Below are 24306 nucleotides of genomic sequence, written 5' to 3'. Positions count from 1 at the left end.
CCAAGGCCGAGTACAAGGGGAGAATGACGTCCCGGGATTTGCTCGAGAAGCATCTATGGATGCAAGCCAGCGTTTTGGTCGCTTTACTAGCCGCAGCATCGCATTGCAGGCTCATGTTCATCTTCTGGTCAATGATGACCCCCAAGTCTCTTTCTTCTGTAGTGCTATCCAATGTAGCACTGCCGAGCCTATAAGGATGCTGCAGATTTTTCCTCCCAAGGTGGAGAACCTTGCATTTTTTGGTGTTAAACACCATGAGGTTCTCGTCTGCCCATTTGCTGAGCTTGTCCAGGTCAGCCTGGATCATCCCCCTATCTTCTGGCGTGGATGCTTTGCCCCAAAGTTTGGTGTCATCGGTGAACTTGGCCAGTCCACTCCTGACTCCAGTGTCCACATCATTAATGAAAATGTTGAACAGTATGGGTCCAAGGACAGAGCCTTGAGGGACCCCACTGGTCACAGGGCACCACGATGAGTGACTGCCATCAATTACAACCCTCTGGGTCGGACCACGGAGCCAATTTCCCAGCCAGCGGATCGTGGTGGAGCCAAGGCCACAACTGGCCAGTTTGGCCAAGAGGTGATCATGGGATACCAGATCAAAAGCTTTTTTGAAGTCAAGATATATGACATCAATCTCTTCTCCCTTGTCCAGGTGATAGGTCACCTGGTCATAGAAGGAAATGAGATTGGTCAAACAAGACCTACCCACAACAGACCCGTGCTGGCTATCCCTTAGAATGTTAGCCTGGGCCAGTCCCTCAAGGATGGCCTCCTTAATAAACTTTTCTAAGATCTTCCCCAGGATAGAAGTCAGACTAATGGGCCTGTAGTTAGCCGGATCCACTCTCCTCCCTTTCTTGAAGATCGGCAGCACATTGGCCTTCTTCCAGTCTTCGGGCACTACACCAGAGTGCCAGGAGTTTTCAAAGATCCGTGCCAGGGGCTGGGCTATGACACTCGCCAGCTCCTTGAGTACCCTGGGGTACAGATTGTCAGGGCCGGCCGACTTGAAGGTATCCAGCTTATCAAGATTTTCCTTCATGAGGTCAGCATTTATGCAGGGTAGGGGATCCCCATCACCTGGATCTCCCTGTCCCATAGCAGGCATGGGTGTCCCATGGGACTGATGAAAGAATGACTCAAAGTACCTATTTAATAGGTTGGCTTTTTCCTGGGCGTCAGTTGTCAGTTGCCCCATCTGGTTTAGCAGGGGTCCAATGTTGCCCTTGCTTTTCCTCCAGCTCCCCACATATCTGAAAAAGGACTTTTTGTTGTCCTTGATGCCTGAAGCTTGTTGGAGTTCAGTTGCAGCCTTGGCTTTCCTGGTTTGCTCCTTGCAGGACCGGATCAGTGCAGAATAATCCTCCTTGGAGGTGAATCCTGTTCTCCATCCTTTGTAGGCTTTCCTGTTTAGCTGCAGGAGGTCTGCTAGGTCCCTGGAGAGCCAGGAGGGCTGCTGTGCCTTCTTGCTGCCTTTCTTAGAGGGGTCCTGACTAGAGGATTCTGGACCCAGTGTGGGGCTGGAGATGTTAACAGCTAGATGCCAACTGTAAGGCATAGGCTGTGATGTAGGGGAGGTATGGCGCTGCAGATAGTGCCCCCTGACATCAGGGCAGGGAATGAGCAGCCTCCCACCTAATTAATATTCATAACTATATTTTAGTAAATGTGAAACTTTAAATTTGGTATTTCTTGAACAGTGTGTGCAGGGTGGGAGACTTAATATTCTTTTAAAGGAAGTAGATGGGCTATGGGAGACTTAAATATTATTTCCTAATCATTAAACAAGTTTAAATGATAGGGGGATACCTTTTAATTTAGTATGCATCCCAGAATACTGCAGGGAAGCCACTCATGTGAGTATTCTGAACTCCCACAGAGTTCAAAATCCAGTTTTATCAACTAAAGTCTTTCATTGTCTTTATTTAGTTTGGGATCAGGCACTGGATGATAGACCTCTTTGGCACATAACAGAGGTAAGTATTTAAAAAATCCTTTTTAAAATTTTTAAAACTACTGCTCACCAACACATTATAACTTTGCAATCTGTTTAAGGCTATGTATAGATGTTAACTTCTACTGATAACAAGTTTGGAGAAATTTTTACCAGTATAAAAACAACCTGAGAGGTAGAGGGTATAGGCAATCCAGCCCTCTAGGCCAGGAGGGCATTACAGGGCTATTCCCTGGGTCACCCCCACCCTTAGAAAGCCATTACTTGACAGTCTATTCTTTCCCCTGCCTGGGAAGGGGGCAGGCTGTCAATAGGGAGCCTCCTGCAAACTTTAAGTGCTGTGCTGTGCTGTACTGTACTGTCCAGCTGGGTGGTACATGCAGCAATTTAAAAGCTTGGGGGTCAGGAGCTGTCTCCAGTTCTATTTCCTTGTGCCAGCAGCTTAAAATCATCCCATTTGGGCTGCACACAGAGCAATTTAAAACACAGGCTCTGGGGGCTTTTCAATCCTTGCCTCACCACTTAACTGAAAGGCAGGGGTGGCATTTAAAAGCCCAGGAGTTGTGAACTGCACATCCTTGCAGCAATGGAACAACTCTCTCACTTGTGGCATACCTGAAATTCCACCAAGAGGCATATATGGAGGTGGGAGATGATTCTATGGCTGCAAGGCTGCCCAAGTATGGGAGAAGTGTCCTCTGCTCCCCTGCATGCCTCCATGTGGAACCAGGGTGCATTAGGTGGGGGCTCTTCTCCTGCAGAGAGAGCCTTTCCAGGGCTCTAGGAGGGTTTCTGCCACAGGAGAATGGTCTCTCCTGTCAGTCCTGCCAGTCAGCTGGGAAGAGAGCATTTGCCCAGGGCTCCAGAAGAGCTCTAGCCCTGTACCTGCTTCCTGCTCTACTCCTCTGTGTTGAACCAGAAGAGTGCACTGGGTGGGGGTTCTTTTCCTGTGATGGGAACCCTCTGGAGGCTTTGGAAGTGCTCCCACCTCAAGACAATATCCTCCCTTCTCCCTCTCTCCTTCTGCTTCCTTCCCTTGGAGAGAGGGAGGGAGAGCAAAGGACTGTGGGATACCAAGTGCCCTCAACAGCCAGAAGCGTACAGCCCTTCAATTTAGATAGGGAGGAAGGAGGTCTTTCTCATAGCTAAAAAAAACTAACTTCTTTCAGAAGAGCCATTTTTCTTATACAAGAAAGCCCTTGAATGTCTGTGTGTCCTTTCTGTCCTAGGAGAGAGGCTTTTCTCCCAGCAAAAATAGAATATCTGTATGTGGCCTAAACCTGTTTCTACCAGAACACCAAAAACCATATTTCCAACTAAAGATCTATTTCCATGCTATATTTCTAGTCTGTGATTAATTTCTAATGATTAAGGGGGCTATGACAAGACCTTTACAGTACTGTCTAAAAAACTTGGAAGTCCTAGCTAGATTAAATTTGCACAGTTATGCAACACTATGATGCATAAAGCGGTTCATTTCTCTGGAGGCCACAAAAATCACAGACACACACTCATTAGATGGCACAAAAGGTGTATTTGCAAATAGAGTCAGAGCAGAGTCAAAAACTCAGATTACTCTGAACCCACCAAGGAATTTTGCAGGCTGTATTTATCTTTTCCCTCCTGGGCACGTGTGCAGAAACAGGAACTCTTACAGCTCACTTCCGTTTCATACAAGCATACATGTGGTTACATCACTACATACATCGCATGTATAGTATATTTAACTACTTAAGTATGCAGGGCAGAGAGGTAAATATGCATCAGCTAATTAAGCATGCTCAGAGACTACTATAGGTCACCAAGAGTTCAAATCCACCCCGCTTTCAAGGACACAGTCAGTTGAATTCCAGCTTCTGTAATCTGTATGAGAAAGGCTAGGGAGAAGCTGGATTTAGTATAGTCTGCGATTTAGTATAAGAAAAGCTGTGGCAAGGCTAGGAAAGGAACAAAGTCCTTGGCAGTGTTTCTTTCTTATCGGGTGCAAGATGCAAGCTGTGCATTTCTAACAATACTCCATTTCTAACAATATTCCATTTCTAACAATATTCCCCCCTCAAGATGCTTTCTGCTCACCGTTTTCATTTAGGCAGATCAAGATAATTACGAGGAATTTTTCTGAGTACAATGACTTTTGCTACAGTCTGCGCTTTGAGGGGGACTGCTACAACTTGCATCCCTTCAACTGTGGTGGTTATCAATCTTTTTGAAGCAGGGTCTTCATCATATGGGGATGATTGTGGAGTGGATGGGTTACATTTCATCCATGTGGAGTTTGGGAGCTTAACAGCAGTAGAATTCCATTGACCTGCATACTTGCTGCAATTAAGGGCATAACAGGTAGTGCATGTTCGGACCCATTTCAATGTCCATGTACACTGGCTATGTCCCAAACTCCTCCCTGTACCATTATTGTTAATACAGTACTCTCCTAATGCCACTTGGGAAAGATCCCAGCTGCGGTTCTCATCCCATTCTTGACCAGTACTCTTAACATCCGCCTTATCACTTACCAACCATTTTGGGGCCAAAGGAAAAGCCCTCCAAGGCCACTGTTCTCCAGCCTCTCGGAGTCCCCCACAGGCCCAGCAGTTGGTGAGATCGAAGGTACCTGCAATTCTTTCCATCATGTCAACATACAAATTTGTCCCTGGGGGAGCAATTGGGGGAAGTGGGGATATAGGCTGGCGGCTAGGGCTGCTCAATTCTGCTTCTCTTACTACATAGATAACAACAAGGCATATTAAGATTCCCACCATATTCTCCCTTTCTTGAGATCAAATACAGCCTAAACTTTTTCTTTTTACTTTCTTGTCTAATTTTCTGAACTTTGATTAAGCCGTCTCAGGCGCACTTGGAGATCACCAGTGGGTTCACAGCTCCACTTGCTGGCTTCTTGTTCCGAGGACGACTCAGCTTCCGGAGTGAGTTCGTCCTGGGAGTTGGTGTCCTCTGACGCTCATGGATGTCGTTTCACACGGGTATGGTGTATCCAACGGTCATGGCCAGCAATCTTTACAGCGGTGTGGGTTGTTAGAAGTACCTGGAAAGGGCCACTCCACCTCTCAGTCAAAGGCTCCTTTTTCCACCGCTGCACCAAGACCCAGTCTCCCGGGCAGAAGTCATGTACCGGTACGTCTAAAGGCAGACGCTGAAAGGAGGCTGCATACCTGTGAAGAGAAGACAAGACAGACTGCAAAGCAATAACGTACATATGAAGCTCGCTATTACCTAATTCAAAAGTTACATTTTCTCGCATCCCTGGGGGTAAGACTCGAGGGGGCTTGCCAAACATAATTTCATATGGGGTTAATTTAATGCCCCATCGGGGAGTGTTTCAAATGCAAGTAAGAGATAGCGGCAATGCTTGAGGCCACTTAAGGCGTGCTTCAATACAGATTTTGGTAAGTAGAGTCTTTAAGGTCCTATTCATGCGTTCCACTTGTCCTGAACTTTGTGGTCTCCATGGTGTGTGTAGTTTCCAAGTGATCTTGAGAGCTTGTGCGACTTCTTGAACTACCTTTCCCACAAAGTATTGTCCTTGATCCGACTCGATGGATTCAGGCAGAGAATACCGGGGAATGATCTCCTGCAACAAATACTTCACTACTGTAGCCGCAGTGGCAGTCCTGGTGGGCCACGCCTCGACCCAACCAGAGAGCTGGTCTACCATGACAAGTAAAAACCCATGACGTCCGGACCGTGGGAGCTCGGCAAAATCAATCTGCCATGCTTGTCCAGGGTACGCTGCCCAGGGTCTACCTCCCATTGGCACAGGGGGTTTCTTTTGAGGGTTTACTTTCTGGCATGTGATGCACCTGGTAGCAATACGCTGAGCTTCTACATATAGCCCTGGGGCTACTGCTTGGCGGATCACTAGATCACTCATAGCCAAGCCTCCCATATGGGTTCTTGCATGAAGCTGATGCAGCACTTCCCATGGGCCCGCACATGAATGACTGCTACCTCTTTAGGCTGGTGGAGTGCCTCTAGTAGCTTGATAATCTGAGGGCCGTTAGCAATTTTATTCCCAGAAGCCGTAATGAAACCCCTTTCTTTCCACAATAGTCCGTGCGCATGGACCATAGAAAAAGCATAGCGAGAATCAGTGTATACATTAACCCGCTGGCCTGTCCCCAGCTGTAATGCTCAGGTGAGCGCAGTGAGTTCCGCGGCCTGTGCCGACCATGAGCTCGGCAATGACTCCCTCCATACTACCTTATCCAAGGTTACCACTGCACATCCTGTTCGTCTTTTTCCATCTATGAGCTGGAGCCGTCTACGAAGTATTCAGCATCTGGGTCTTCAATTGGGTCCTCAGCAAGATCAGGCCGCACCTGTGTGGTTTGATTCAGGACCTCAAGGCAGTCATGTGTCAGTTTCCCTGGCGCCGGCAGCAAGGTTGCAGGGTTCAAGGCTGTAGTATGTTTGAAAGTAAGTCCTGGATTAGAGAGCAAAAATATCTCATACCGTGATTGTCTGGAGGGGTTGAGAAACTTTCCTCCCTCAGTCCCTAGAATCTGGGGAACTCCATGTGGGGTGTGTATTTCCATATCCGCACCCATGACTATCTTCTGGGCTTCTTCAACAACCACTGCTGTGGCTGCCACAGCCCGAAGACAGGCTGGCCACCCGAGTGCAACTGGATCTAGAACCTTTGAGTAATATCCCATGGGTCTCCAGGTTGGGCCTGATGGCTGTGTCAGCACCCCTGATGCGACCCCTCGATTCTCATGAACATACAGTCGATATGGCTTTTTACTATTTGGGATGGCCAGGGCAGGGGGCTGGGTTAATGCTGCCTTAAGCAGATCAAAGGCGTGCTGCATTTCTTTAGTCCATTTCCATTCAGTGAGACTCTCCTTAGTCAGGGAGTCATACAGTGGTCTAGCCTTCCCACCATAATCTGGTATCCATAGTCGACAGAACCCAGTTAGCCCTAGGAATGCCCGCAGCTCCTTGGGTGACTTAGGTGAGGTTAGACCTTGGATTGCCTGTATGCGATCCTCACTCAGGGCTCTGACTCCTTTTGAGAGCTTATATCCCAAAAATGTAACTTGAGGCTGACATATTTGGGCTTTCTTTCTAGAGACTTTATATCCTTTTTCCCCTAGAGTGTTTAACAGTGACCTGGTGGCTTCCTTGCAGAGTTGCAAGTTTGGGCTTGCAACTAGCAGGTCATCCACATACTGGAGGAGAGTCACTGCGGGGTGTGATCCCTTCCACTCCTCCAAGTCCTTCTGAAGGGCAAGTCCGAAAATATGGGGGGCTGCTATGAATCCTTGTGGAAGAACTGTCCACATGAGTTGGGCTTTATGGAAAGTATCTGGATCCTCCCATTCAAAAGCAAACAATTTTTGACTCTCTCGGTGAAGGGGAATGGAAAAGAAAGCATCTTTCAAATCTAGCACTGAAAATATTTCAGCTTCCCCCAGTACTTGTGTCAAAATCATGTGTGGGTTCGGGACTACAGGATGGTCTGAAAGGACCTTCTTATTTACTGCTCGCAGGTCTTGGACCAGTCTGTATGAGACCCCATCTGCCTTTGGCACTCCAAGAATGGGGGTATTATATGGTGAGGACCCTTCCACTAGCCATCCGCACTTCTTGTATTTCTCTATTAACGGCTTGAGTCCAGCTCTGGCCGCTCGGCTGAGTGGATACTGCTTTACCCGAATGGGCCCCTCCCCATCCTTGAGTATGATCCTTACCGGGGAGACCGACTTAGCTCGCGCAGGGGTTCCATCAGCCCATACCGAAGGGTCTATTCCAGTCATGTGATCTTCAGAACTTACTGCAGGGCGTCGGTCCTCCAGGAGAGCCATCTGATAGTTCGAGCTCTGCTTGACAGGTAGCTGGACCACCATCTGGTCGTCTCTGAAAAATATCTCAGCTTGCAGTTTTGTGAGTAGGTCCCGCCCAAGTAGTGCAAGGCAACTTGGAGAATATACAAAGGAGTGGTTGAGCAAATGGTCCCCCACTTTGGTGAGAAGTGGCTTACAAACAGGGAGTCAGGATTGTGTTCCCTCAATCCCTTCCACAAGAACATGCTGTTCACTAGTTCCTGCACAGGGGGGGTTTTCTGGAATCATTGAAAATGTAGCTCCAGTATCCACCAAGGCTTCAAAGTTTTTGCCACCAACCCTAATGGTTACCATGGGATCTTCTCGGGCTCCAACCCAAAGGGTAGTGGTCTTAGATCCCCGCCCCCTTCATTCTGTGTCCTCACCCTTTTCCTCTGCCCACATGAGGTGACCTCTTGGTTCACCCTCTCTCTTCTCCTTCAACTTTGGGCATTCCCTCTTCCAGTGTCCTTTCTCCCTGCAGTAAGCACAAACGTCTGCTCCCACTCTTTCTCCTTTCCCTTTCTGCATCCCAGCCTTTCCAGGGTTACCTCCAGTTATAGCAGCTGCCAGCACTGCCATCTGTCGCTGAGCCTTTTTATCCTCCTTGCGCTCCTGCATATGCTCACGATTCCCATATACCTTATATGCAATTTCCACCAGCTCTGAAATCGGTTTCCCAGTACCTCCTTCAGTTTTCTGTAACTTCTTACGAATATCAGCAGTGGATTGACCAATAAACATAAGATTTACCATGCGTTGATTATCTGGGGCTTCTGGATCTAGGTCCGAAAACCTGCAGAACGCCTCGTACAGCCTCCCGAGGAAAGCTGAGAGATCCTCTTCTCTTCCCTGTCTCACTTCATACAATTTAGACAGATTAGTAACCCGAGGCACTGCCTTCCCCATTGCTTCCACTATAATCCCCAGATACCGTGCATTCAGCTCTCTTCCTTCTGCAGTATGATTATCCCGTCTCGGTTCCTCAACAGGGCAGGTATCACGCAAGGTACGACCAGCAGCTCCCTCCGCTTCTACCCTGGCTGCTGCAATGGGCTCTGCCGTTCCCAACACTAATCTTCTCTCCTCCGGGGTCAGGAAGGTTTGGAGCATTATCTGGACATCAGCCCAAGTGGGTCGATGGGTTTGCCCAATAGATCGAAACAGGTCCCTCATCTTCTCAGGGTCTTCACGAAAACAGGGTCTCTGATTCTTTCAGTTAAATAAATCTGAAGTACTAAATGGGGTGTAGACAAAAGTTGCATTGCCCCCCTCTCCAATAACCTCTCGCATCAGGCAATTCAGCACTGGCTGTGATTCTACAGTCTTGCGCAAATAATAGCCCTTATTCCCTGATTCAGATGGGGCACTTGGCTCAGGCTCACACTCTGAATCATTAGGTATGCTTTGATACGCCGGTATGGTGGTTTCCCTGAGGGAGGGAGCAGTGGTGCAGAGGGACTGGATCCCAAGGAGGTGTCTGATTCATCCTCGCTACCTGACAGGGTGACCGGAGAGCGGGTCCGATACTCAGCCAATTCAGAATTCCCCCCCTCGTTAGACTCAGGGAGTACAGGCGGTCCTCCTCGAGTCTTTCCTTTAACAACCATCACATGAGACTTTACTAAGCATTTCTTAATCCAAGGTGGCTGATTTTGAACCACCCACAACCAACAATCGATATAAGGAAATAGTTATGCAGAACGGATATTGGAATCAATTTCATGGATAGCTATCACTTCTTTTACTACAAAGGATCCTTTCGGGGTCCAGTGGACCCCAAATGTTGGCCACTCGAGTTGACAAAACTTAATTAAATTACCCTTTTTCATCTTCACTCCATAATCTGCCTGCTTTGCAAATTTACTGAAGTTTTGTAATCTATAACTTAAAGGCGTATCCGAGTTTTCTACACGGGAGCGACCCGCACCCATATGCCCACAAAAGTGCGCCCAACGCACACCAAATACCAAAAGATCCTAGTTACAGACGGTTCGCATATACCAGGCCGAAAATTTCCCAGTATTAAACCAAATCGAATGCGTCTTTGTTCCCGGATCCAGACCAAATTGGGCAAAGGAATTCATATACTCACTCAGATAACCCAGAGATCTCGATCAGAAAGCTGGAATGTGTGTCTGGCATCCTCAGAAACCAAAAATTTTGCACAGGAGCCTTTAATCTCTCGGGTACCCCGACTCACGTCTCAAACCCCCTGGGCGAGCCCAAAAAGGCGGCTCAGTGTGCACTCCCCGTGGTGGTAGAGATGATCTTGTCACTGAGCCCCGAGGTGATCCAGAGACATCCCATCTGCCGGTGTCAGATTGATGCATAAAGCGGTTCATTTCTCTGGAGGAAACAAAAATCACAGACACACACTCATTAGATGGCACAAAAGGTGTATTTGCAGATAGGGTCAGAGCAGAGTCAAAAACTCAGATTACTCTGAACCCACCAAGGAATTTTGCAGGCTGTATTTATCTTTTCCCTCCTGGACACGTGTGCAGAAACAGGAACTCTTACAGCTCACTTCCGTTTCATACAAGCATACATGTGGTTACATCACTACATGCATCGCATGTATAGTATAATTAACTACTTAAGTATGCAGGGTGGAGAGGTAAATATGCATCAGCTAATTAAGCATGCTCAGAGACTACTATAGGTCACCAAGAGTGCAAACCCCCCCGCCTTTCAAGGACACAGTCAGTTGAATTCCAGCTTCTGTAATCTGTATGAGAAAGGCTAGGGAGAAGCTGGGGGAGAGTCTGTGATTTAGTATAAGAAAAGCTGTGGCAAGGCTAGGAAAGGAACAAAGTCCTTGGCAGTGTTTCTTTCTTATCGGGTGCAAGATGCAAGCTGTGCATTTCTAACAATACTCCATTTCTAACAATATTCCATTTCTAACAACTAGAAACACAACTTTAATTGGTGCGTAGACTCTAAAAACCACTGCCTAAGGAGGCCTAAAAACCACTGCCTAAGGAGTAGAAAAATATCTTGCAAGCTAACACGCCTAATATTTAGTATAAAAATTAACATGTACATAATAAACACAATGCGATTCAGGTGTTATAGCACTAAGTATTGCAACTCACTATTTCTAGGTGGCTGTTTCCTGGAGTGAGGCCCATAAGGAATGGAGAAGAATCAGGGTCTCGAAGGGAATTCCAACAGCCAGCATACTAAACTAGCCAATGGAAAATGTTGAAGAGAGGGATTGTCTGGAAACGGGAATCCCTCTGCAGGCTTGAACTAGGCATCTACATTAGGTCAGGAGTCCTACCCCTTAATCTTCCCTAAATGTAGAGACCTACATTCCTTCCAGGCACATAAGACTGGTTCACTCTTTCTTTTAAAATGTCATGATGGTACCAGCGTACAATATTGAGCACACTAGAAGCTGGAACCAATATCATATTTTCCTATCTCTGAACTTCAGCTTTAATTCTCTGATGTTGTTCATAGACATAGGAAGTCTTGCAGGCAACATTTTGTCCTACAAACAAGGGGTTGGAGGTCAAGGGCTTAGTGGCTGAGAACTTCTCCAGAAGTGGGAGACGATGATACAGTGTCAACCTCAGTCTGAAGGTATTCAAACAACATCTCTTGCCACCCAGAGTGTCTTATAATCATGAGGTTATAGGCTATAGATTGGTAGAGGCAGTGGCGGATCAACAGTGGGGAGGAGGCCACGGTCCCCGGGTGCCAGCCAGGCCCTTCAGAGTTTTTACTGCGCAATGTGACTTTAAGTATTGCTACAAGAAGGACCTGGGGAGGGGAGTGCAAATGCAAGCATTGGCCCCTGGGCACCAGAGATGCATAGTATGTTACTGGGTAGAGGTCTTCTCCACTTCTCTTCAGTCTGGGCCACCATGCATCAAACAAAACAAGGCTAAGGGATGTAGAAATAGAGCAAAACAACGCTATAATTCAATAATTAAGGCACCCACTCACTTTCCAGCCCCTGCTTCCAGGACTATTCATGTGTTGTATCCAATTACTGTTAAATGCAAAATATATAAAAAGTAGAAAGTGTATCCCATTCTAATACCCACCCACCTGGATATAGATGGTATTCCCCTAAGTGGTAGCAGATGTCCTCCTTAAACCTGTAGGGCTCAGGAGGCCATACAAGCCCTGTCTCCCTTGTTCTAGGTGACAATTACAATTATGTAAAAGGAGAGCACCTGCCAGCAGGTATTTTTGAAAGAAAGCAGTTGCAATGATTTGTGCAGAACTCACTCCATTCAGAGCACACCAAGCAGACTAGGTTCCTCAGGGGGCTTAGGCCAAATCCCTAATTTTGGCTAATTAACAGACTAAGAGGTGAGACGGGCACTGAGTTATACAGCCTGGTCAAGAAGACCGTTTCTGGGAAGAAATGGAACTCTAGGGGCATGTCTACACATGCAAGCATGTGCACTTGCAGCAGCTGAAATAGAAGCAGTGCAAACTTGAGCCAGGGCTTTTTGCCTCAGTGCACATGCTCAGACATGTACTTCATTGTGGAGCAATTGTGCCACTTGGGGCAAAATAATCCTGCCTGGCTCCTCCTGGATATGCAGCCAGGGGGAGCATCTATGCTGTCCCCAGCAGTATAAAAAGCTACCCTGTCCTGACCCCATCCATACAAAAAGCTGCCCTGGTGAGCAGCTCAGGGCTATTCACTCTCAGGTGCTTCTGGGGCTCAGCCACTTGTTACTTGGGGACACTACCTCTTGTGCCAGCTGGACTGTTGCAGCAGCATCCTAAATCCATTTTTAAAAATACCCCCAAATCCACAGTCGACATGGACCAGTTGAGCAATGCTTTATTGGTATATTTACAATGTTACAGCAATGTAGAAGCCTACCAGTGTCTCTATCATCATGATAAAATAAATTCTAAATACCTATATGTGTTGATGTGTACTTTTGGATTTCTTTGTATGTGATGGTGGGGGGGATGTGGTGTTTCCAGGAAGGTGTGTGTGGAAGGATGTGGGTTGGTGTGGGGCAATTGCTAGAGGGATTATGGGTGTGTGGGACCTTGGGGGGGCTGCTCAGGAGGGATGGGTCCCCAGGTCCCCACAGGGTGCAGCCTCTCCCCTACCCAGGGTCCCAGCTCCCCCCTGGAGGGCCACAGCCCACCTGCCCCAGGTCTCAGGCACCGTGGAGTGCCACAGCCTCCCCCCCCCGCCCAGGGCCCATAACTTACCAGCAGCAGTAGTGGGAGTGGGGCGCTCTGAGCCATGGCAGCAGGACCCGGTGCAGAACGTGGGGACTGCGTGCTGGGCCTAGCCAGGTCCTGGAGACAGTCTGCCACCCGGCTGGGCTGGGCCTTTGGTGGCAGGACCTGGTGTGGCACATGGGGACTTCATGCTGGGCCCAGCTGGGTCCTGGGGCCTCTCTGCTGCCTGGCCAGGCTGGGCCCTTGGTGGCAGGACCTGCCACCCTTGGGGTCCCTCTTCTGGCCAGCTGGGCTTGGCTGGGCTCTTGGTGGCAGGACCCAGCGTGGCGCATGAGGACCGTGTGCTGGGCCCAGCCGGGTCCTGCTGCCCTCAGGGCCTCTCTGCTGCCTGGCTGGGCCAGGCCAATGGCAGCAGGACCTGGCGCAGCACGTAGGGACCACGTGCTGGACCCAGATGGGTCCTGCTGCCTGGCTGGCCTGGCATGCCCCACTGGACTGACCCAACTTTCTTTCTTTCTGGTATTCCTATTCAGTCAACTCAAACACAAAATGTAAGTGTTTGCCTACATTTTCTTCTGAGTTTGGCTATTTTTAGAATTCTTTTTCCTCATTAACTACATCATTCCTGTCCTTAGTTCTTTTTACCTCAGATAGATACTGAGATCCTTTTACATGAATGGATCGAAACTAATGCACCTACCTTGATGAAGTGGCATAAATAGACCAACTTTGTACTTCCATGCTGTGTCCTAGCACTAAACAACAGCACAAATCAATAAAGAGTTCTGCACATGTCTAAAACCCTAGAACTTACCACACTTTTAAAGTTGGGTCATATAATATCTAAAATCAAAACTGCTCAGGTTCCCTGAACACCGATAAATGAATCCATGTAGACTTGCACAATGGTGCTAGCTCGTTAACATTTCATGCTCTTCAGTACTACAAAGAGTCTCAAAGGTAGTTTGTATAATTCACTTAATGCAACTAATTGTTTTACAAAAGCCAGATTGATAAGTAAATTGTTCATGCATTTTGGTGGGATCAGACAGGTCCCTTGAGTTGTTAAATCAGTCTGGTAGCTGTTACTGATGCTGACGTCTGAAAACAGCAATGAATCTGTGTATTGCATTTTGGACAAGTCTTATCAAGCTACTTACCTAGTTCTATGATTGTAATAACTTAAGGTTTAATTTTTAATTGTCATCCTTGCCAGTTCTTTCCCATCTGGCAGTCACTCTCAGCACTTTTCCTACATCTTCTCTATCTACACCCTCTGAACCGCTGGGATGCTGGTGTTCCATGACATGCATCTCAAAGAGTTCTTCTCGTGCCATGCCCTTTTGGGTTTCTGAGGCTCCATACTCGCATTCAAATGATCTGAGAAAATTCTCTTGGCTTTTCCCAGTAGAAAAAACTTACCTGGATAGCTCCATACAGACATGAGAAGACCTGAGCTGCTAAGGAGCAGAGAGCCTGAAAACCCATACAGACGTTGCTATAAGCTCTTCAGGCTCCCCTGTATGCCTGGAAACAGTTGTTAGAATGCACAGGGCAGCTTGGACTAGGTAACTCAGACTGATCAGGGTTACATATACGGAACACAGCTGCCTTGGCATCTTGTCTCCCTGCAGCCTTGAACCACATCTTGGTGATGTTCAGGGATCCAGTTTTTCCATTTGCAATGGAAAAACACAGTAAAACCTGGATTTTCTCATTTTAAAGAGAAAAACCCAGATTTTCTCCTTTAAGGGAGAAAAACACTGGAAAAAATGGGTTTCCCCTTGTAGGTTGGCAGAGTTCCAGCCTGCAAGGGACTGTGGAGAGCAGAAGTGTGATCAGGCAGGGGGCACCATGTGCACGTGTTCTTATACAGGTACACAGCAGCCAGGTAGCCTGGAGAGCAGCTCCCCACAGGTAAATCTGGTGTGGGGGAGGTAATTTTGGCCCCCACATAGTGAGGGAGGAAGTTGGACAGGGCTGGGGCTGGAGCTGCTGCCCAGCCAGGGCGGTGTATGCCAGAATGCATGGTGGCAGGGCCCAAGTGGGGAGTGGGATGGAGCTGCGGGTGGCTTGTCTGAGGAGCAGCAGACAGACTGGCTCCCCACTGCTGTGCGCACTCCTGGGGGGGCAGGGGGCATGTGCCCCCCAGATCTGTGTGCAGGGTGGGTGTGGGCTGCCCGCTTTGGCTTCTTGCCCTGCTGCCCTCCTCCTAGGGCCTCCACAGCCCAGAGGGTGAGACCTGGTGCGGCAGGGCAGAGTGGAGTGGGGAAGCTTGGTGCCATTGCCACAAGCCCTGCACTGCCATAGCAAGGCACCCCCTGCCTGCATATGTGTGGTGGGGGATTGGCTGAGAGCAAAGCACGCTGGAATGCTTGAAGACTTGGAAGAGTAAGTGTATAAATATTTGCTTTCCTGGGGGAGACTCTCCCAGGAGTGATTTAAGCTTGGTTGTTCCCAGGTTATTTTCCTCATCAAGCAAACATTTTTGGTCTGGGAGAAAAATCATGAATGCCTATACACTCATAGTTTCGACTGGAAGATCAGTGACTCTTCCGTGGAAACTGAATATCTGTACGTGTCCTGAGTCTAGCTTGTTTGCCCTTAGTAAAGCACTGTTTTCTGATGGTGGATGTACCATATTAGTATTTTCTCAAGGACCTCAGTGTGGATCTTTAGGACAGGGGGTGGCAACATTTTTGGGCTGAGTAAATTAAAACCTGACAACTTCACCTTGGAAGATGTTGGCACGCCAGGGGAGCCATGAGGAGCTCAATACTTGTTGTGGTGGTGTAGCCCTGGCCCCTTTCCTGCTGTGCTCCCTAAGGTGTGCGTGCAGCTGCTGCCAACGAGCCAGGCCTGGGCTCCAGACCCTGGTGCAGCTGCTTGCAGCCTCGCAGCTGCCTGCTACGAACACATGAAATGGTACGAACACATGCCTGTTATGAGCAACCCAGGGTCTGCGCAGGCTTGTGCCACCAAGCCCAGGCTGTTTACAGCAGGCGGTGGGCAGGCTGCAAACACCTGCATGAGGGTCTGGAGCCCCCCTTGGCTCCATGGCAGTGGCAGCTGCATTCATGTCTTGGGGTGCACAGCAGGGAAGGGTTGTGCTACCCAGATCCCTTTCCCAATGTGTGCCCTGAGGCATGCGTGCAGCTGCCATTGCCATTGCCATTGCCACTGCCACTGCCACAGAGCCAGGTCAGGGCTTCAGATCCAGGTACACCAGCTGTAGCCTCCTGGGTGCCTGCCACAGCTGGCCCTGGCTCTGGGCAGCTTCTGTCTGCCATAGGGCCCAGGATACTTGCAGCAGGACTTGCAGCCTTCCTGCTGCCTGCTACATGCAGCCTGGGCTCTGTAGCTGGTGGCAGCTGCACAGAGCCCAGGCTGGCTGTGGTATGCCGAGCAAAATGGCCTCATGTCCCGTGCTCTGGCAGCATGTGTACTGGGGCTTGCTGACCTCTGCTCTAGGAGGACAGAGGAAAAAAAAGAAAATATGAAAAAAATTGTAGTTATTATTTCTCCTACATATTGTATTTAAGCATGTCTATGTGGATGAGGTATGAAGAGAAATAATCTGTTGTGGTTCTTCGCTTTTTCATTTTTTTAATTCTATCTTTTTAGCAAATATGACTGAGTATAAGTGTTGACATCAGCAATTTATAAAAATGTACAAGGGTATAGTAAAACACATTCTGACAGCCAGTTCAAGTAGGTTACTGTAAATTCAACATGGGGATCTGTCAGGTAGGACCACAAACCTTGATGAACCATATTTTGATTGTAAGTACAGTGCTGTTTTGGACCTTTCTGACTTAATTTAGAAATAAAAGCAAATGGCAGGAAGGAGCAGGTGTTTGCACAAGGCCCTATAGTTTGTGTAGGGAGTAAACGGAAAAGAGGTGATGACTCCAACCTGCTCACAATGATATTTAGTTCTCAGTTTCATATTCAGTTCTGGTTCACTTCTCATTTATTTCTTGACGTAGAAGATATTTACTGCAGGCAGATAACCCTTGGAACCATCTCATTGCAAATTTGCACCTAGTTCTGAAAGCAATTTCACTTATGGACCTATTCAAGATTACATTTATATTCAAGTTCAAGGCTATCTAGATAAATATGGAGTCTGAGGGCTTTCACTTAAGCTGATACAAACAGGGAGCAACTCCACTGAAATCAATGGGATTACCTACCTGAAGAAAAATGCACTATGTTTGAAAGCTTGCCTAAGTCTGTTCCAACCATGCGTCTGGTCCAATAAATTATATCACTCACAAAAATCCTTGCCTCTTACTTATCTAAAGAGACCTGTCTGAGGACAAAATCCAACCCAAACAATTTAAATAAATTGTTACACAAGCTATTTTACCCAAGAGAAAGCAATGTTGATTTTTCATGGAGCAGCACCCTCTCCTGGGCTCAGCTCCCCGTGACTCCTTCCACCTACCGCCAGTGGCAGGGACCCAGCTTGCCCCTGTTCAGCATGGAATGGGGAGGGCCTTGGCTCCTGGTGTGAGGGTTGCACATCCTCACAGGCTGATGGGCAAGCTGTACCGCCTAGTGCCAGGGTCACTGTTGGTGGGGGCACAGCTGGGTCCAGCCCTGTCCAGAGCAGACTTGAGATCATAGTAAGTGTTACCATGTGACTGTTCAGAACCTATTCTAACTTTTAAAATGGCATAGTAATAGAATGTAAATAAAATGTGCTAAATATCCTGTGTGACAAGGTCCTAGTAGTGAGCCTTGAGGCTTAAGAAAAGTTGAACTGCATTAAGAGAGTGTCAACTATGGTAAAATGGAAGTTGGGGACTCCCCATCAGTTTAACCACATCAGCTGCTAAAAGCTGAAATTCCAATCTGCCCTGGAGCAGAAGTTGGTTAGACACATCCATTTCTCGCATACCCAATAGTGAGACTAGCTTCCAAGGAAGATCCAACACAGGGGTATGATTTTCTATTTTGCTACAAGAGTTTCATGTTACTGTAACAATATTGAAGTCAAGGGAGTTTCTGCTGGCCTGTAACTAACGTAAGAGAGAATTTTTTTGTCTATCTTGCTTCCAGTGGCCTTTGAAAGTGCTATGTGATGCAAATACAGGGCATTTCAACACAAGGGAAATTCAAAGCTGAAGTCAATCTTGCCTTGCTGTGGATAAGGTTAAAGGATGCAATAGCTGAACTCCAATTTAATGGTATGCTTTACAGTATGGAAAAGAAAGTTTATTTTTGCATGTGTATGTTCATGCACACGCATGCATAAAGTTCTTTTTATATATATTTATATTTTAATAGGTTTAAATTATCATCACAATCATGAGTTAATCCTGTGCAGATTGCCTTTCTTAGCATAAATGTCCCTTTGAAAGCCTCCAAAGGAGCCTGGGATCATTAGCTACGTTTTTGTTTCATACATATGTTAAAATGTATGTAAATTAGATCTAAGCTTTTGTAGTTTTACACATCAACTTTGAAAAGACTGGGTTTTCTTTTTTAAAAGAATGCGAAGTATATTCCAATTTTGTACAGTTCTTTTTGGAGGAAAAAACCCACAAGTAATTAAAATACAGGCTGCTTAATATTTTCAAGATATAAAATATTTCAAATAGTCATTTAGAGTAACGGTTCAATTTTTTTCCATACTTTCTTTCATGCAAAATACTGAGGGCCTTGTTTTCAGAAGTACTGAGGACCTACATATGCTACTTGCGCAACAAAAATGCGTTAATAACTATGTATAACTTTAATACTATTCTTAAATTTTGCAAAAATAGGCCCTGATCCTACAGATATTTTCACATTTTTTATTTTTATGGACTCTGAAAAGTCCCATTGAGTTGAGTGTATGTGAAACAGGGATGACCAAGTACACTATCTGTAATTAACAGACTCTTCATACAAAACTGCAGTACGTAACAAGTAATGTCTGTACACATGAGATCCATGTAACGGTAGATTATCTACTGTGTTCACATAAATAGAAAATATTTAACACTCATCAAGTTTGATATTAATTTTTCAGTTAATCAGCTATTTAGTTTCAAGAGTTAAAATCCACAGTGAAAGGAACACTTCCTATAAACTCAAGAAAAATTAAGCAAATGATAAATATGGCTGGCTGAAAAATCTGCAGCCTTTATTTACATGAGAGATCTAACAGGATTATGAGACATACTCCCTGGAGTGGGGGTTATAGGATCAATCCCAAATAATAACAATCATTCCACCAGCAAACTCTATAAATAATGCTAGGTTTTCACTGAAAATTGAAGAGTGGGTGTGAGATTTGGAAAACAGAAAAAAAGTAAAAGCATTTCTGTGATTCATGCCAGAGTGTGTATAGATATAAAGCTAGCATATAAATTTAACAGAAAACATAATTCATATGTGCATTTTAATATGATCTGATAAATATGTAGTAGTATTGCTATTCTATTTCCCTACTGATTTAGGCAAGAAATGCCTTCATACATTTTCTGTGCCATAATAAGAGTAAATGGGACAGGACTGTAAACATATATAAAGAATAGTCTCTTGCATTATTTAAAACTACGTGCGTTTTTAATTAACAATATAGCTTACATACTCTAAGCATGAATCAGTAAGGAAAAACATTGTAGTAGAGTAAAAAAGACAACTTCCTAAATAAAAATGACATAGATTATATCCTTTTCACTAACAGCAAGTTGACATCAGATGAATACTATTCTGGGATTCTTTTCCAGCAGTTGTCTGCATCTGAGTTTCAAACACATTTATATGCTGGTCTTTGTTAAAAGCAGTAAATACCTCATGGTTGCCAGGAATACCTTCGTTTTCATTGATTCTCTTACTTTTTTTGCACTGCGCATTCCTTTAGTGCATAAAGGAAGTTAGTAATATTGCAAATGATGGTTTGTGGAGATCCTGCTCTCTGACCTTTATCTGCATTTAACAACAGCTTAAATTCCACATTTTGCTCGGCATAGTAATTGCACAAAAGTTTTCTAAATAGGCCTCTACAAGCTTCTATTCAAAGTGTGAGACTTGCCTATTGTAGGAGCCTTTTCTCCCACATTTGGTTGTTTTAAGAGTAAAGTGTTACTAACTACATTTTAAGGTTTTTTTTCTTTTAAATCTTTTAATGAGGAGCAAAAATGCTAATAGTCTGTTGTGTATTTTCTTTTTGTGGCTTTCTGCCAAGCACAGATAAGTCAACAGTCAAAACACTAACAGTTTTTATGTTAACAATAAGAATAATTTGAATAGTAGCTTGAAAAATGTGACTGTTTCTCTAACATTTGAGTAAACCTCTTCCCATCTGCCCAACAAACATTTACAGAAAAAACAGCTATTTCTAGATGTGGTAATTTCTTATTTACACAGCTTGCATCTAGACCTACTCTTTATTATATTAGGAAATAATCTATGTTAAGCACTGAACATATAATTTAATAAATAGATAAAATAAGATAAATAAGAATATAAAAATGTAACACCTGATTATTAGTATTTTTGTTAAAGTTATATATTAATTATGTTAACCATGTAGACTGTACAGGAAATTTAGCAGAGAATCTGTAAGAAACGTAAATGAAGAAATGTACAATAATTGTACATTATCTAAATAAAGTATTTAAAATTATATCTGGTATGTAAAAACTAAAACAAACAATAGAGAAAATAAAAGCGAACAGTAGGAGACAAGCAATCACAGAGTTGATTTTCCGAAAAAAATGATTTGGAAAATAAAGTTTTAAATAATAAAGAACCATATGAAATAGAAGAGCCTACCAATTAATGATTTACAAATGACAGGGTCTTATCCTCTAAGGCAGGAGTTTTCAACCTTTTTTAATAAGTGTACCCCTGGCAGCCCCCTTTTTAGTAAGTGTACCCCTGGGCGGGCGAGTGGGCAGACACCGAGCTGGAGGGGGGCACATGGTGAGTGGCCGGATGCCGAGTGGAGGTGTGGCAAGTGGCCAAGCGGCCAGCACAGCGTCTGTGCAGCCCTGCTCTTACCTCACCCTGACCCTTACCCTGCTCCTGTGAGGCAGTGCTGCGGGGCAGCAGAGCTCCATTCTTACTCTCTCCTGCGTACCCCCTAGGACCTTTCAAAGTACCCCCGGGGTACACGTACCCCCGGCTGACAATCCCTGCTCTAAGGGGAATGGTTTTTAGCATACCCCTCTGGATCACTGTGTCAAATGTGTAAGACTGGATTGTACTCAATAGACAATCCAGTCTCCAAAATGCTGCACATTCCTCACTTGCAGCTAATGCCTATTGAGTACACACTGCAGCTAATGCCTATGTACTCAATAGCCATTTGCTGCAGTGAGGAATGCACAGCATTTTGGAGACCTGGAGTGGAAATCCAGGAAAGGTTTTTTTCGCTGGGAGGACAAGGACTCTACCACAGCTTTCTGATGAGCCCAAGACAGCACAACTGATTATTCCCCACTTTTCTGTCTGCATCTGCTCAATGGGCTGGAGGCTACTCCTGAGAGATCTCAGTCCACCCAGACACTAGGAGATGGCAGTTCTAGTATTGATGACAGTTCTAGCGTCTAGCATAGAGAGCAGTTGTGACTGGCCTCCAATCCTGGAAACATGCTAATGAGGTCACAACAGTGTTCTTCTCAATGGCTGTACTCAAGTCCACAGGAGCAACCAGGGATGCTCTCAGGTGGCCTCACTGGTGTATTCCATGTTTGGAGTGTGCCTGTGGATTGGGTGTGCTCAGTTGCTTCCAGGCCACGGCATACCACTGCTGCAGGGTAGATCTGTCCTCAGATGCCTGAAGTTTCTCTGGCATCTTAAAGGTTCAGCAGGGTGTTTGTGGATTGTACTTTTGAATTTCAAGTGTCTAAAAAATATTCAATCTGCACTGTAGGTGCTACTTTTTTGGATCTGACCCCAAGTCATTTTTTTCAATGAAGCCAATGGGAACTGTAGGAAATCAGCACCTCTTAAGACTGGATATTTGCGGCAGGCTTGTTTAATTTGCTAGGCTAAAAATAAAAAGGAATCTGCAACAGAATGGAGTTATGATCTGGCATGTCCCAGAGTTCATGGTGCAGATGTCTCTCTTTTGAATAGCTATGTTATCGCTGCGAGAGATTTCTCCTCAATGGAATCTAACTTGGAAATTTTCAGATTCCCTCTGGAAGAAATGAGCAATATCACTGTTGGCAAAGTCCTAAGCTGTCTCCACTTTTATTCAATATGTGCGCAGGGCCGTTAGGGCCATGTGAGTGAGTGACTTCCCCAATCTGCTTTAAAATACAGCCCTGTGTGGAAACATAACTCATTTTTAATTAACAAAGAAAATGCACCTAGAATTTCTACTAATGTGTTACTGTGACTAAATGCTAGCTTCTCTTTACTCAACATTTCCATTCCCTCACTCAAACATCCTCCAGCAAGATTGAACACTTACTTCAAGGACAAATCTACAGGACCATTCCCCTCCATATAGAAGGTTAGCAAACAGACATGAACTGCAGTACACAGATAAACGTACAGTTTTATATCTTCATCGTTCATGCCCAGCAGGTGTGGTTGAGAGACCTGGCTACTGTCTAACCACACTGCAGATACTTATGCAGAGTAGGATGTTTAGAATAGCAAAATATCTGTTGTTTGTTACACAAAACTAGAAGGTCAGGTCAGATATGTGTAGCCATGCTCACCAAGCATGCTTTTAATAACTTCCTAACTAAACACTTACAAGACTGGGTTTTTAAAATTTTATACTCAGGCCTTAATAGGACCATTTATGCTCTTGTAATCTTAACTGAATTGCTATCATATGCTCTAGGTGGGGCTGGATTTTAAAACCATGCAGAAACTCCATCTAATTAATAAGCTGGCCGTCACATTACACATTAGCCCTTTTTACTCCTATGCTCCGTAATCAGTATTAACTAACAAGTGATTTATGAGTGAATTTTCAAGCACTGGATCTAAACTACACAGCCATAAATCAGTGCTTCTCAACCTTTTTAAAGTTGAGGTACCCTCAATTAGACTCAAGGCACTTCCTGGGAAATTCCAGCTTACTTTTAATTTGTTTTTTGACTATGGAAAAATAAAGAACACTTCTTCTGTTGCAAAAAACTCAGAAATACTACAACAGGTCAGAATATTTTAAACACTGTGAATTCCTTTTTTAAATCTGCAGGTCTATCTTGTGAATCAGGTTTACATACCTGCACTTATCGGGCTTCGATCATCTGGTCCCGTGCCACCCAGCTTTGGGTGTGTAGGACTGCTCATTGTTCTGTCCCTGTGATTGTACTGCACGGACATCCCGCCCCGGGGTAGCCTCCACCCCAATCTCGCCTGCCATGACTTTGCTTGTTCCTTCAGTGGTGGGGTCCAACTACTGGGGCTCATCTGGAATCTCTAGACGGCAGTCTTCTGTGAGGCTCCAATCTTCCCTACACCTCACCCTGATACCCAGCCTCGACAACTTGCTTTTGTCTCTTGACCCGACCCTCGCCTAGTAGTGTTCTGAGCACTCTGGAGATGTACGAGGTCTAACCCAACCCTTGATTGAGCCAACTCTAGGGCCCTATGTGACAGGCCTTCCAACCCCCACCAAAAGTGGGAAACAGAAAGAAACAAAAGGAGAAACACTGCCAGTAAATTCCTGACTACACACAAAATGGGCTAACCTAGCCCCGAGAATTTCTAGCTGGCCCTGTCCTGAGTACACATACGCCTGGTGGTTAACACACACTCCTTTCTACACTGCAGATCCCCTGCATGTCAGCTGGACCCTTGATGGTCCCTCTAGTTCCACCCACTCTGTCCCCTGCCAGGCAGCTCTAGGAGCTTGTCTTCTGCAGCCCCTCTTGCTGCTTAGGCTCTCCGTTCCCCATCCGGGTTTGCTCCTGGAGCCTTCCCAAACCCGTACCAATCCCACCTGGGTCAACAACTTGAGTTTCTTCACTCTCTCCTCCTCTTCAAGACAATCTCTGCTGTCAGCTTCTTTGCCCTGAAACCTTGGATCCTCTCCCTCAACTCCTTCGTCTGGATGAGATACATCCGCCTTTTCTCCCTCCGTGCTGATGCTGGTGTCCTCCCTCCGGTGGGCTTCAAGGCAGCCTTCTGCCCCATGGGAGGCAGTCCTGACTCCTCTTACCCCTAATTGGGGTTCCAGGGATACCTTCCCTGTCGACTCTCCTCCTGTTCTTCCCCGTTCTCCTTTGCCCATGCCGCCTTTTATCTTCCCATGCCGGCTCTGCTTGTTCTTCCCCACAGCTGGCTGCAGTTTTAAAAAGACGTGGCTAACAAGCTGCGTGGGTCCCGCTGCCACTTCCGGTTTCACCACGGTGTCAGCTGCAG

General features: G+C 45.9%; 1 long non-coding RNA gene across 1 annotated transcript; it reads right to left on the bottom strand.

Annotated features, from left to right (window-relative positions):
* Positions 1-3510: 3510 nt before the first annotated feature.
* LOC149867555 (uncharacterized) lies at positions 3511-24042 on the bottom strand. Its single transcript, XR_016441637.1, has 3 exons — positions 23166-24042; positions 9896-10149; positions 3511-5127 (listed from the first exon to the last, which is right to left on the bottom strand). It is a non-coding gene; the product is annotated as an uncharacterized LOC149867555 (long non-coding RNA).
* Between the last annotated feature and the right edge of the window lie 264 nt (positions 24043-24306).

The sequence above is a fragment of the Crocodylus siamensis genome, chromosome 4, assembly GCF_052110815.1.
Source record: "Crocodylus siamensis isolate JL-2025a chromosome 4, ASM5211081v1, whole genome shotgun sequence".
NCBI classification, from domain to species: Eukaryota; Metazoa; Chordata; order Crocodylia; family Crocodylidae; genus Crocodylus; species Crocodylus siamensis.
Note: the sequence above shows the minus strand (reverse complement) of the source record. Positions and strands in the feature narration are given on the sequence as shown.